The sequence below is a fragment of the Cebus imitator genome, unplaced genomic scaffold (genome assembly GCF_001604975.1).
Source record: "Cebus imitator isolate Cc_AM_T3 unplaced genomic scaffold, Cebus_imitator-1.0 Scaffold504, whole genome shotgun sequence".
Classification (NCBI taxonomy): Eukaryota; Metazoa; Chordata; class Mammalia; order Primates; family Cebidae; genus Cebus; species Cebus imitator.
In genome coordinates, this window is record NW_016107819.1 from 892,362 (window position 1) to 906,004 (window position 13,643).

At 36.6% G+C, this 13,643-nt stretch overlaps 1 pseudogene; it reads left to right on the top strand.

Moving 5' to 3' along the window:
- The first annotated feature begins 1,674 nt into the window (after positions 1-1,674).
- Positions 1,675-9,272, top strand: LOC119468842 (annotated as a pseudogene).
- Positions 9,273-13,643: the final 4,371 nt, after the last annotated feature.

Here is a 13,643-nt window from a genome sequence, read left to right on the forward strand (position 1 = left end):
CCCCCACAGATCCCAGTGTGTAATGCTTCCCTCCCTGTGTCCATGTGTTCTCATTGTTCAACATCCACCTATGAGTGAGAACATGTGGTGGTTGATTTTCTGTTCTTGGTTGTTAGCTTTTTTATTTTTATTTTTTGAGATGGAGTTTCACTTCTTGTTGCCCAGGCTCAAGTGCAATGGTGTGGTCTTGGCTCACTGCAACCTCCCCCTCCTGGGTCCAAACAATTATCCTGCCTCAGCTTCCCAAGTACCTGGGACTACAGGCACATGCCACCACATCTGGCTATGTTTTCATGTATTTTTAGTAGAGACAGGGTTTCACCATGTTAGTCAGTCTAGTCTCTAACTCCTGAACTCAGGTGATCCACCCCCCTTGGCTTCCCAAAATGCTGGGTTTACAGGTATGTGCCACCACACATGGCCTAGCATTTCTTTTTATCAATAAAGTATTTTAATTAAATAAATACATTTTTACACATGCTATTGCACACTTAATAGACTATTATAAAGTATAGGCATGTAAAAGTAATATGCAGTGGGAAATAAAAAAATTTGTGCGACCCAATGTATTGTAATATTTCCCTTTGTGGTGGTCTGGAAACAACCCAAAATATCTCTGAGGTATGCCTGTTTTTATGTGTGTATGTATGTGTGCATATATATATATGCAGACACACACATAAATGCACACATATACACACACACAAACACATATATACATATATGTATGTGTATGAATACATGTATGCACATATATACACGAATACATATATGTATGTATGTTTACATATATGCATATATACATGTATGTATGTATGTTTACATGCATATGTACAGGTATTGATCCACTTACGACCTATGCAACTTACAACCATTCAACTTTACAACCACAATCACTAGCCACAACTGTTCCGCCTCTGGCAGCGCAAACATTGCCCAGCTGGGTGTACAACAGTGTGGACCAGCTTCAGGCAGCACTACCATCTCTGCGTGCACCATTTCAACTGTTATCCCAGACTCGGTACAGCAATTTGTGTTTTGTGTCTTGGATATTTTTCATCAAACCCCTCCCAATAAACTTCTTATACATTTCGAAGCAGTGGACCCATACATCGAACAATTTGCAAGGATTGAACGGATGGCGCACGATGTGTTTTGTCCGTATCGTGAAATTTATGAAGAAAAAAAGAAACACACAATTCAGACAAAGCTCACCATGTTTATGAAAAACCAACTCCGGTAACCCCAATTGCTGCCTCAGATGACGACATCAACGATCCGCAGCCAAGCACCAGCGGCCAATAAAATGTTTCGTACTTGTTTATATATTTTGATATGTTTTGCAATTGGGAAAATGTTTCCTATGGTATTTTTTACACCTGTATTTTGTATTTTTGTATGCACCTGTATTTTGTAATTTTGTATGTTTTGCAAATATTAAACCAGTTGTACTGGTAATGCAGTGTTTTACTTAAACCTGACGAATGTAAAAATAAGAAACAAAATGGTGTAGAGATGATACAAATGGCATAAAATGAACAAAGAAAGTTATGATATATAACAATAATGAAAGAAAATTATGATAAAATATGACTTAAAGATTTTTAGAACATCATTTCACAGTACTGAACATATAGCCTACTCAACTTATGACCAAATCATGTTACGACCGGTATGTCGGAACCAATCATGGTCGTAAGTCGAGCACTGGCTGTATGTATATGTGAACATATTTGTGTGTGTGTATATCTATAAAATATAGCCAGTCTGTAGTAGTAATACAACACATGTTTCTAAACTAATGCTGGGCTTATTCCGAGTCTGTGAAAACTGCAGCCACCTCTAAAGCTTTGTTAAAATTTTTCATTTTACGGAAGTGATCTTAATCATACAAATGTCAAATATCACATGTTTAATATAAAATAATACCATATTTTAAAGTATATTATGCATCTTATTTTGTCAAGTTTTTAGAAAATATTTTGGTTAAGATTGTGACCTGGGCCTGTAGTATTCTTTATTGTTTATGCTGCACCATTAAAAGCATGACTGTCACTGATTTAGGTGGCATAAGGAAGACAGACAGCTGGAAAATAGGACAGATGATAAGAATTATTGAACTGCACCAGACCAAGGAGGATTCATCAAGAGAACAATGATTATTTATGAGGCAACTCTCAATTGCTCCCACTTTTCACCTACTAGTAGTATATAAATTTAAGGTAAGTCACCTCATTGTGGACATAGAAAAACTAAGAACATTTTATTGTCAATTGGACTTACTTGAATATGAATTCATCATAATTTACTCTAAGTTCATATCTCACATTTTTAAAGAAAAAATGTAGATGTTTATAAATTTATTTTTATAAATCATTATGATTTTCTCATAGGTAGTAGATATTCTAAAATTAAAAATATATGTATATTTACAGTAATAAAACTTAATTATTAAGCTCAATAATATTTTGGAGCAATTACATCTAGCCTTTTTATAATATATTCATAGAGGTATGCATATACATTCCTCTACCCATGAGCATACATTACTTAAATATTATTAAAATGTTATAACTTGCATTTAGGGCCTAACATGATATTTTGAGTATTTTCCAGGTCATTGGAAATTCTTTCTAAGTAATATCGTGATGAATATATACAAGACCATAACATTATATCACAGGTTCTTTAAGCATTCTTCTACTGTTGGACATCTAACTTTCTTCTAAATTTTTTATTGTAAACACTGTTGTTACAATTTTGGTATATTAATTATTATTTTATGTTTCTGATTATGTATTTAAAGTATATGCCTAGATATTGAATTCATTTATTAAATGATATATTTTGATATTTTAAACACATATGACCCATTTTTTTCTCCAAATTATTGATGGTGTTCGTATGGTTTCTGACTGGTCTAAGCTTTGTGGTTCTGATACAAAGCTCAGGTATTAAACTGATTTGCTCACATTTTCAGTATGCTTTCACCAACTCAACTTAGGGTACTGTAGCCAAAAAACTAGTTTTCAGCCACAGGTATGGTTAAATTCATGACCTTTAGCAATTGTTTCTTGTAGTTGTTTTAGATTGATAATTCTTTCTCCCTAACAATTCTACATAATATATTAAGAAACACCATATTTCAAAAAATGATGCTGAATTTAAACAAACTCTTTAAGAATAGATTTATTTGGCACACATCATACTTTCCCTCCTACATTTTGATAATAGATCATAATTTAAAACTTCTTTGCTCACTTTCAGAAGACTAGTCCAAGTATTAAATTTAGGATTGAGCTAGACATCACCAAGTTTACTGAATGACTGAGTTTGATGGTTAATACAACTCAATTGAATTGAAGAATGAAAAGTACTGATCCTGGGTTTCTCTGTGGGGGTGTTGCCACAGCAGATTAACATTTGAATCAGTTGGCTGGGGAAGGCAGACCCACCTTTAATCTATTGAGCATAATCTAATCAACTGTCAGCAATTATAAAGCAGGCAGAAAAACCTGAATAAGAGAGACTGGCCTAGCCTCCCAGCCTAGGTCTTTCTCCTGTGCTGAATGCTTCCTGCCCTCAAACATCAGATTCCAAGCTCTTCAGTTTTGGAATTCAGACTGGCTCTCCTTGCTCCTCAGTCTGAAGACAGCCTTTTATGGGACTTTGTGATCATGTGAGTAATACTTGGCAAACTCCCCTTTCTATATATACTTATAAATATATTCCATTTGTTCTGTCCCTCTAGAGAACCCTGACTAATACAAATGTTGGTACCAGTAGTGGTTCTAGAGGAACAGAATGTTAAGGATGGATTTTTTCATTGGTTTTGGGGTTCTGGAGTTGACTACTTAATACAATTAGACCTAAAAATGTTAAGGACTCTACTTCTAATATGCAGAACACTGATAATCCTTGGTGTGAACTGTTTAGAGAGTTATGCAAAATAAATGCATTTGACACTCCTGATTCACGACTTGTGAGAGGCAAGGAGTTTAGCGAATCTATACATAATACCTTTAACCATATATGGAGAACCAAGGTACATAATGAAGCTGGTTGGTTGCTTCTAAGTTCAGTAGACAAAGTGATGAAAGAAAATAATGAACTCAGGGATTCTATCTCCTGGCTTCAGAAGCAAATACTGAGCCTCAAATCCTCTAAGATTGCCCTGAGTGAGAATCTTACCTCCTGTAGAGAAATAGCTGAAATTGCAGAAAAACAGACACAAGCTCTTACTATGCAAGTAGCTAACCTGTAAGGAAAGGTGCATGCACAGCCTCACCAGGTGTTTATTGTTAAAGTGAGGGCATCAATTGAAAATGAATGGGACCCTGGAGCTTGGAATGGGAACATATGTGAGGACCCCAATGAAGCTGGGGAGACTGAGTTTGTAAACTCTGATGAACATTTTTTGCCAGAAGAAACAGCTTCCCCATTCCCAGTAGTGACAACATGCCCTCCTCAACCCATGTTGACATCAGCCTTTTACCTTTGACTGAGGAGATAAACTCTATGTTGCCTGAGGCAACAGCGATGGCCTCCTCTGAGGCAGCTGTCAGGCAAGATAATGTTGATTCTCTTCAGGAATCACCTACAACACCGCTGTTTGCTTTTAGACTTATAACTAAAGTCCCGGGAGGTCCCTAGAGGTGAGGTTGAGAGTGTGACCCATGAGGAGGTGCGCTACACTCAAAAATAACTGCTTTGGTTTTCTAATTTATATAAACAGAAATCTGGAGAACAGGCATGGGAATGGATATTAAGGGTGTGGGATAATGGTGGAAGGAACACAGAGTTGGATCAAGCTGAATTTGTTGATTTAGGCACAGTAAGTAAGGACTCTGCATTTAATGTCATAGCTCAGGGAGTTCAAAAAGGTTCTAATAGTTTATTTGCTTTGCTTGGTTAGGTGAAATATGGACTAAAAGATGTCCCACTGTGAGCAAATTGGAAATGCCTGATCTCCCTTGTTTAATGTAGAGGAAGGGATCCAAAGGTTTAGGGAGATTGGGATGGTAGAGTGGATCAGTCACTTTAGACCTACTCATCCTAGTTGAGGGGTCCAGAAGATATGCTCTTGACCAATGTCTTCTGAAATAGATTTTTGAGGGCAGCACCTGCATGTTTGAAGAGTCCTATAATTGCTGTTCTTTGTATGTCAGATCTAATAATGGGAATCACAGTCACTAAATTACAAGATTTAAATCCAATGGGAATGATTGAATCCTGAAGTGGCAGGGGCCAAGTGGTGACACTCAACCATCAAAGGCAAGGTGGGCATAGCTACCGTCATGGACAGCAAAAGTAAAGCGGCAATTAGGATAGAGCTCTGGCACTGGCTAATTAATTGCAGTGTTCTTAGAAGTGAAAATGATAGGCAGTCTACTGCATTCCTACTTAATTTATATAAGCAAAAAAACCTCTAGTTCGAATAGACAAAAGGCTAATTTGAATTATAAAAACAGAGAATCATGGCCATTCAATCAATTTCAAGACTTGAGCCAGTTTACAGGCACAAGACCCCTTGAATGAAGAGAAGGCCAGATCCCTTTGAGAAAGGACCCCACTACATTACCAAAACTTCTGCAGTGAATCTTTCTCTCATCCTTCCCCAAGGAGACCTCAGGCCTTTTACCAGGGTAACTGTGCATTGGAAAAGGATATGATCAGACATTTCCGGGACTACTGGACACTGGCTCTGAGCTGATGTTGATTCCAGGTGAAGCAAAATGTTATTGTGGTCCCCCAGCTAAAGTAGGGGCTTATTGAAGTCAGGTAATTAATGGTGTTTTAGCTCAGGTCCAACTTACAATGGGTCCAGTGTGTCCCAAGTCTCATCCTGTGGTCATTTCCCCAGTGCCAGAATGCCTAATTGGCATAGACATACTTAGCAGCTGGCAGAACACCCACATTGACTTCCTGAATGGGAGGTTGAGGGCTACTATGATGAGAAAGGCCAAATGGAAGCCATTAGAGGTGTCTCTACCTAGAAAAATAGTAAATCAAAAACAATATTGCATCTTTGGAGGGATTGTGGAGGTTAGTACCACCATTAAAGACTTGAAAGATGCAGGGGTGGTGATTCCCACCACATCCCCGTTCAATTCTCCCATTTGGTCTGTGAAGAAGACAGATTAATCTTGGAGAATGACAATGGATTATCATAAGCTTAACTAAGGGGTGATTCCAACTGTAGCTGCTGTACTATATGTGATTTCATTGCTTGAGCAAATTAACACATCTCCTGGTACCTGGTATGCAGCCATTGACTTGGCAAATGCCTTTTTCTCCATTTCTGTCCATAAGGCCCACCAGAAGCAATTTGCCTTCAGCTGGCAAGGCCAGCAATATACCTTTACTGTTCTACCTCAGGGGTATATCAAGTCTTCATCTTTGTGTCAATCTTATTCGGAGACCTCAATCACTTTTCACTTCTGCAAGTTATCACACTGGTTCATTACATTGATAACCAAAAGTCAATGGGAAGCTACAACAACCCAGTCCGTTATGGTTCAAACCTCTCAGGAATGTTTGGGTCACACCACCACCAACAACAAAAAAGACCTGCTGAGGTGCTTGCTGATGGTTAGCAGAAGGTAGTCATCAATACCAACTACAACCAGCAACCAGCTTCAGAAACAAGGACTGTAACTGTCACGAGTATTTCCTCCTTCCTTTGTTAAAAACATATTTGTGCACGATACACTTGTACTAAAAAAATCTTCATTTTATTTCCTTTTCCTTTATGATGTGACATAAGATTTATTGACTTAATATCAACATTTAAGTTTTGTTAAGTTTATGTAATAGGATTTGAATTGGGGATTGGTGCGTTTCTGGTTGTATGAAGGATAGTTGTATTGTTAGGTGTAATTATGACCTTATTATTTTATTTGAAGATTGTGTATGATCTCAGGAGATGTGTATGGGTTCAAGTTGACAAGGGATGGAATTATGATGGTTAATATTGAGGGTCAACTTGATTGAATTGAAGGAGCCAAGGTACTGATCCTGGGTATGTCTGTGAGGGTGTTGCCAAAGGAGATTGACATTTGAGTCAGTGGACTGGGAAAGGCAGACCCACCCTTAATCTGGTGGGCACAATTTAATCAGCTGCCAGCAAGTATAAAGAAGGCAGAAAAAAGTGAAAGGAGAGACTGGCCTAGCCCCCAGCATACACCTTTCTCTGGTGCTGGATGCTTCCTGCCCCCAAACATTGGACTCCAAGATCTTCAGTTTTGTAACTTGGATTGTCTCTCCTTGCTCCTTAGCCTGCAGTCAGCTTATTGTGGGACCTTGTAATCATGTGAGTTAATACCCAATAAACTCCCCTTTATATCTCTCTATCTATATAAATACTTAATAAACTCTCCTTTATATCTATCTATATAAATCCTTAATAAACTCCCCTTTATATCTATAAATAGATATAAAGGGATATAAATAGATATAAAGGGGAGTTTATTAGGTATTAACTACATATATATATATATGAAGAGGAGTTTGCTAGGTATATATATATATATATATATATATATATATAGAGAGAGAGAGAGAGAGAGAGAGAGAGAGAGGAGAGACAGATAGACATAGATATGTATTTCATTAGTTCTATGCCTCTAGAGAATTCTAACAAATAGGCTGAACTCATTGCATCTCATTTTAAAGTTTTTTTGTTTTGTTTTGTTTTTTAAAATTAAGACAAGCGTAGGAGACTTTTTTTTTTTTTCAACACACTTTGGATCTTCTTAGATTCATAAGAACATCTAGAAACATAATCAAATCCTAGGATTTCTGCCACTTCACTGTGAGAATTTCTCCAACCTTTTTTCCTCTAAATCCAGAAGCCAGAAGCTTATCTTGCAAATAAGATCTGCTTACAGACCCAACGGCAGCTACTAGTTCATCTTTCCTGAGTGTCTTTCCACTTTAAAGAGTAAAGAAAGAAAAATCATATGCATTAAGTGTATCCCAGGTGTTCTCCCATATATAACTTCATCCTCAGCTTTCCTCTGAAAAGTGAGGATTATCAGTGCCTTTATCAGAGGAGGAAACTGAGGAGTTGAGGTTTTGAAGTAACTTCTGCAACAACATTCGGGTAGCAAGTAGCAGAATGTGTCTGACTCCTCAAGCTGTTTTTTGATGCATGACACGAAGATGTCTCTAAGCTCCTGACAGTTTTTATTCTCTGCTTTCAAGTCCTGTTTCTTTGGAAACCTCTGAACCAGAAATAGAGGGATTACTGTCACACTCTGTCTCTCCCCACTGTCTGCTGCTTACCCACCAAGTCAGCCTTTCCAAACTGGCATTCCCTTCATCCTTCTTGTCATGCTGCAGACTGAAATAGAAAATATGGTGGGATTTAAATAATTTTTCTTGCATATTTTCCACAGAACTAGGTTTGTTAAGATAGTGAAAAAAATAGAAAGAAAGAAATACTGTTTTATCTTCCTTATGAATTCAGCTTATAGATTAAGAACATGTTTAAATCTATGTGTTTCAGGGAACACAAGGAATTCTAATCCCACTTAACATGCACTTGATGCACATTTGAAAATTTGTTGTTCTTATCAAATTATGAATATAAACTCATGCATTTGGACAGACATAGATCTTCATATAATATTATAGAAAAAATGACTTCTAAACATTATAGAACTTACCTTATTATAGATAGCAGAATTTCCATTATTGTTGAAGATCTGAAACTAATTTATTATATAATTTAGTTTTTTTCCACATTTCTGTGTTTCCTTTGTTTTTCCCTCCTTTTTATGTTTGTCCTGAAAAGATTTAGTAAGTAATCCATGTGTCAGGGGTTGAGAACAATGAGGTGACTAAGATAGGACATTTACTAAAATTTACTCTGTCAACGTTTCAGGAGAACATTCATAAATGTCAAACATTCACAGGGACAATAACACCTAGGATTTGTTTAGTATGTGAAAAATCACAATTAATTAACTAAGTCATTTGATATTAACAACCACAAAAAGTAGGGCCAACTGAGCCAAGATACTACAAAATCTGCTGGCTCTTTGTCAGATTGGGCAGAGGATCATAAACATTGCTTCCCGTAGATATTTTAAAAATAAATTTCCAGAGAAACAAAAGCTGTTCCAGGGGATGATGGAATCCCAGTTTATCTAAAGAGTGGGGTAGCTGATGTCCTCCTGTATAGAGCCACCATGATTCTTTCAGTTGTTAGAACAGCATATGCAATATATCAGCTGGCTACAGCTTCATTTCCCAAGAAGCGGCATTGACTTCTGTCATTCCAGCAATCACTTGGTTCAGTTTCATTCAGCTCTCTATGGACCAATAATCTGATAAATAACTGAGCTCTTCTTTAAGGATTAATATTTATTGACTTGTAAAGTGTCACCAATAAAGCAGTCTTTACCATGAAAAAAAAAAGGTAGGGCCTCTTATACTCATTTAACTGATGAGGAAACGAAAGTTCAGATAATTTTAGTGACTTTCTATATATCACACAGCAAGTAACAGGTGGAGTCAAATTAGAATGCTAGTCTGCCTGACTGCAATGTCTCTGGTGAAATATGTACCAACCATGGTCTTTATTTCCCTTTATGCCGTAATATTGTGTTTCTTCTTTAGCTAATTAAACAAACATAATATTTTAGTTACAGAACATTAGATTTAGAAAATCAAGAACCCTTAGGAATATATTGCATTAGTGTTTTTAATCATAAAACATAAACTAATTAAATAACTTATCAGACATACATAATTGAAATAAAGAATACCAAGTAGAATAAAGTCATTTTATTCAATTGAAAAACCATTTATGGTATCCTATGGGCAAAATACAATTGAGAATATAAAGATTAAATAGATAGACCCCCAGGACTTAGAGCTTAGAGTTTTACTGGGGAGTCAGAGGCATATAAATAACTTCAGTAATATAGCTAATGATTTTAAATACAGTAAAGAGAGGTTCAGAAAACAGTGTGTGGAGTTTTTAAGAAAAGACACATTAGGTCTCCACAGGAACAATTGAATTATACTTTTTAAAGGGCATTGGATCTAATATATATATATATATTTTAGACAGAGTTTTGCTCTTATAGCCCAGACTGGAGAGCAATGGCACAATCTCAGCTCACTGCAGCCTCCTTCTACTGGGTTCAAGCGATTCTCTGCCTCAACCTCCCGAGTAGCTAGAATTACAGGCACCTGCTACCATGTCCGGCTAATTTTTGTATTTGTTGTAGACACAGGGTTTCCTCATGTTGGCCAGGTTGGTCTCAAACTCCTGATCTCGGGTGATCCGCTCGCCTCAGCCTCCCAAATGCCTGGGATTATAGTCATGAGCCACCGTGCCCGACCAATAGTAATTTTTTTTTAATTAATAAATATTGCTTCAATAAATAGGCAGAAGCCATTGAAGGCAGTGTGAATTGTTTGAGCGAAGGTCATACCTAATGCTTTAAAACTGTTTTCACTGTGGTGATTCCTCAAGGACATAGAAATAGAAATTCCATTTGACCCAGCAATCCCATTACTGGGTATATATCCAAAGGATTACAAATTGTTATACTATAAGGACACGTGTACACGAATGTTCATTGCAGCACTGTTTACAATAGCAAAGACCTGGAACCAACCCAAATGCCCATCGACGATAGACTGGATAGGGAAAATGTGGCACATATACACCATGGAATATTATGCAGCCATCAAAAACGATGAGTTTGGGTCATTTGTAGGGACATGGATGAATCTGGAAACCATCATTCTCAGCAAACTGACAGAAGAGCAGAAGATCAAACACCGCATGTTCTCACTCATAGGCGGGTGTTGAACAATGAGAACACATGGACACAGGGAGGGGAACACTACACACTGGGGACAGTTGGGGGGAAATAGGGGAGGGACGGTGGGGGGTGGGAAGCTGGGGAGAGATAGCAAGGGGAGAAATGCCAGGTGTAGGTGATGGGGAGGAAGGCAGCAAATCACACTGCCACGTGTGTTACTATGCAACAATTTTGCATGTTCTTCACATGTACCCCAAATCCTAAAATGCAATAAAATCAATGGGAAAAAAACAAAACAAACAAACAAAAAAACTGTTTTCACTCATGATCACCAATCTGTAGGTGACTAACCTTGGCAAAATGTCCAAATATCTTTATCTAACGTCTCAATAATGACAACAGTAATATTATAATGAATATTTAGTCACATCAGTAGGCAAGAGATACCAACAAATTCCTTGCAAACAAAAAGCATTAAGAGGTGACGTCCAATGAAGCAGAACAGGAGGAATCATATTATACAAACCCATTCTCATAATAATGTCATCAAGTAGACTCACAGAAAACCTTGTGATTCAGCAGATATCAATGGTTGGAGGACTGGGAAATTAATGATAATTATGCCACTTGATCAATCAAACATCCTTTTTTCTTTACTGAAACTATGATATTTACAGTAGCCTATCACATACCCACTAGGCAAAAAGAGAGAAAGAGGTTGGGAAGGGGGGAGATGAAAGAAAGAGGAGGAAATTCCTTTTAAAATAGTTGAACGGCCCTACATAAAAATTATTTTTGTTCCTGGCAATAATTCATCTCCTGGTTTAATAATCCACCGTTCCTCAAACTCTGCCCAAGTATAGAAAGAAGTACAGGGCAGAAGACAGTAATATTAAGTAAAAGTCTGCATAAGAAAGAGTTAGACAACTAACCTCACTCCTCTATTAGGCTCGCTGAATTCCTGCGATCAAATCCTAGGATTTCTGCCACTTCACTGTGTGACTAGACACCTGGTTGAAATATTTAACTTAATTTTCTCACCTGGAACATGGAAATGATTAAATTGATATGACATAACTGTTGTGAATGTTAATAACAATTACTTAAAGCACCTAGCAGAGGGCCTAGCATTAAGTAAGGAAGGAGTCAATGTTTGAATGCCCTACTCAAGTAAAGAGGAGAGCTCGGGCTCTGTATGGACTGACCTTAGGAATTGGTCAGTCCAATTTTATAGCCTGTAGGCAAGTTAGCTCTGTGTAATATGGGGATGATATTTAACCTTCCCAAACCTAATTTTTCTGATCTTTAAACTGAAAAAGATAATGTATAACCTTTCTATTTGTTAAAGACACTTTATTAAATCTAATGTGACAAACCTTCTATGAGAATTATCATATCCCACCAAAACATGAAGGAATTAGAATACATAGATTCTGAGTTCACGAACATTGGGTTGCCATGTGCAGAAGAATGAAGATAGACCCCTATCTCTCAACATATATAAAAATCAATTCAAAATGGGTTAAAGACTTAATATAAGACCAGGGACTATAAAAATACTACAAGAAAATTTAGGGAAAACTCTTGGTTTAGGCAAAGACTTTATGACTAAGACCTCTAAAGCACAGGCAACAAAAACAAAAATTGGAAGTGGGACTTCATTAAAATAAGAAACTCCTGCACAGCAAAAAGGAAAATCAACAGAGTTAATCAATAACATGCAGAATAAGTGGAAATAATTGTAAACTATTCATCCAACAAGGGACTAATGACCAGCATATAAAAGAATCGCAAACAAGAGAAAAACAAAACAAAACAAATAATTCCATTAAAAAGTGGGAAAGAACATTAATAGACATTTCTCAAAATAAGACATAGAAATGACAAATAGTTATATCAAAAAATGCTAAACATCACTAATCATCAGAGGATGTGAATCAAAATCACAATGAGATATCATCTTACCCCAGTCAAAATGGTTAATATGTAAAAGGACAAAAAATAATGGGCATTGGTGAGGAGGCAGGGAACTCTTTTATACGTTGGTGAGAAGGTAAACTAGTACAGACACAATGGAAAAAAGAAAGAAGATTTCTTAAAATACTAACATTAAAATTACCATATGATCCAGCAATCTGATTACTGGGTATCTACTTAAAGGGAAAAAAAGAAATCAATATCTCAAGGGCATTCCCATCATTATTGCATCAATATTCACAATAGAAAGACATGGAATCAACCTAGGTGCACATCAGCTAATGAAGGGACAGAGAAAATGTGGTGTACATACACCATAGAACACTATTAGGCCATAAAAAAATGATATCCTATCCTTTTCAGCAACTTTGATAGAACTGGAGGTTATTATCTTGCATGCAGTAAGCTGGGCTCAAAAAGAAAACTATCATGTATTTTCTATCACATGTATGTGGAAGCTAAATAATTTGATCACATGGAGGTAGATTGTGGACAGATAACAGATTGGGAAAGGTGAGTGGGGAAGTGGAAGGATGAGAAGTGTCTTAAAGGACACAAATATGCAGTCAGACAGAAGGAATCAATTCAATGTTTAATAGTAGAGTCAGGTAACTATAGTTAACAAAAATGTATTGTACTTGAATGATGGACACCCTAGCTACCATAAATTGACCACTGCATATAATTTCCGATAACAAAGTTTCACATGTACCCAGTAAATTTGTACAATTTTTTAAAAGATAAATTATGCAATTTTTTAAGAAATTAATATCGTAGATATAAAAAATACAGGGTATCATTAATTAAGACATATTTTAAACTGACTATCTTCCAAAGAGTTTAGAGTTGATTGTATCTAAGCTAGTATTTGAGCTGGGCCTT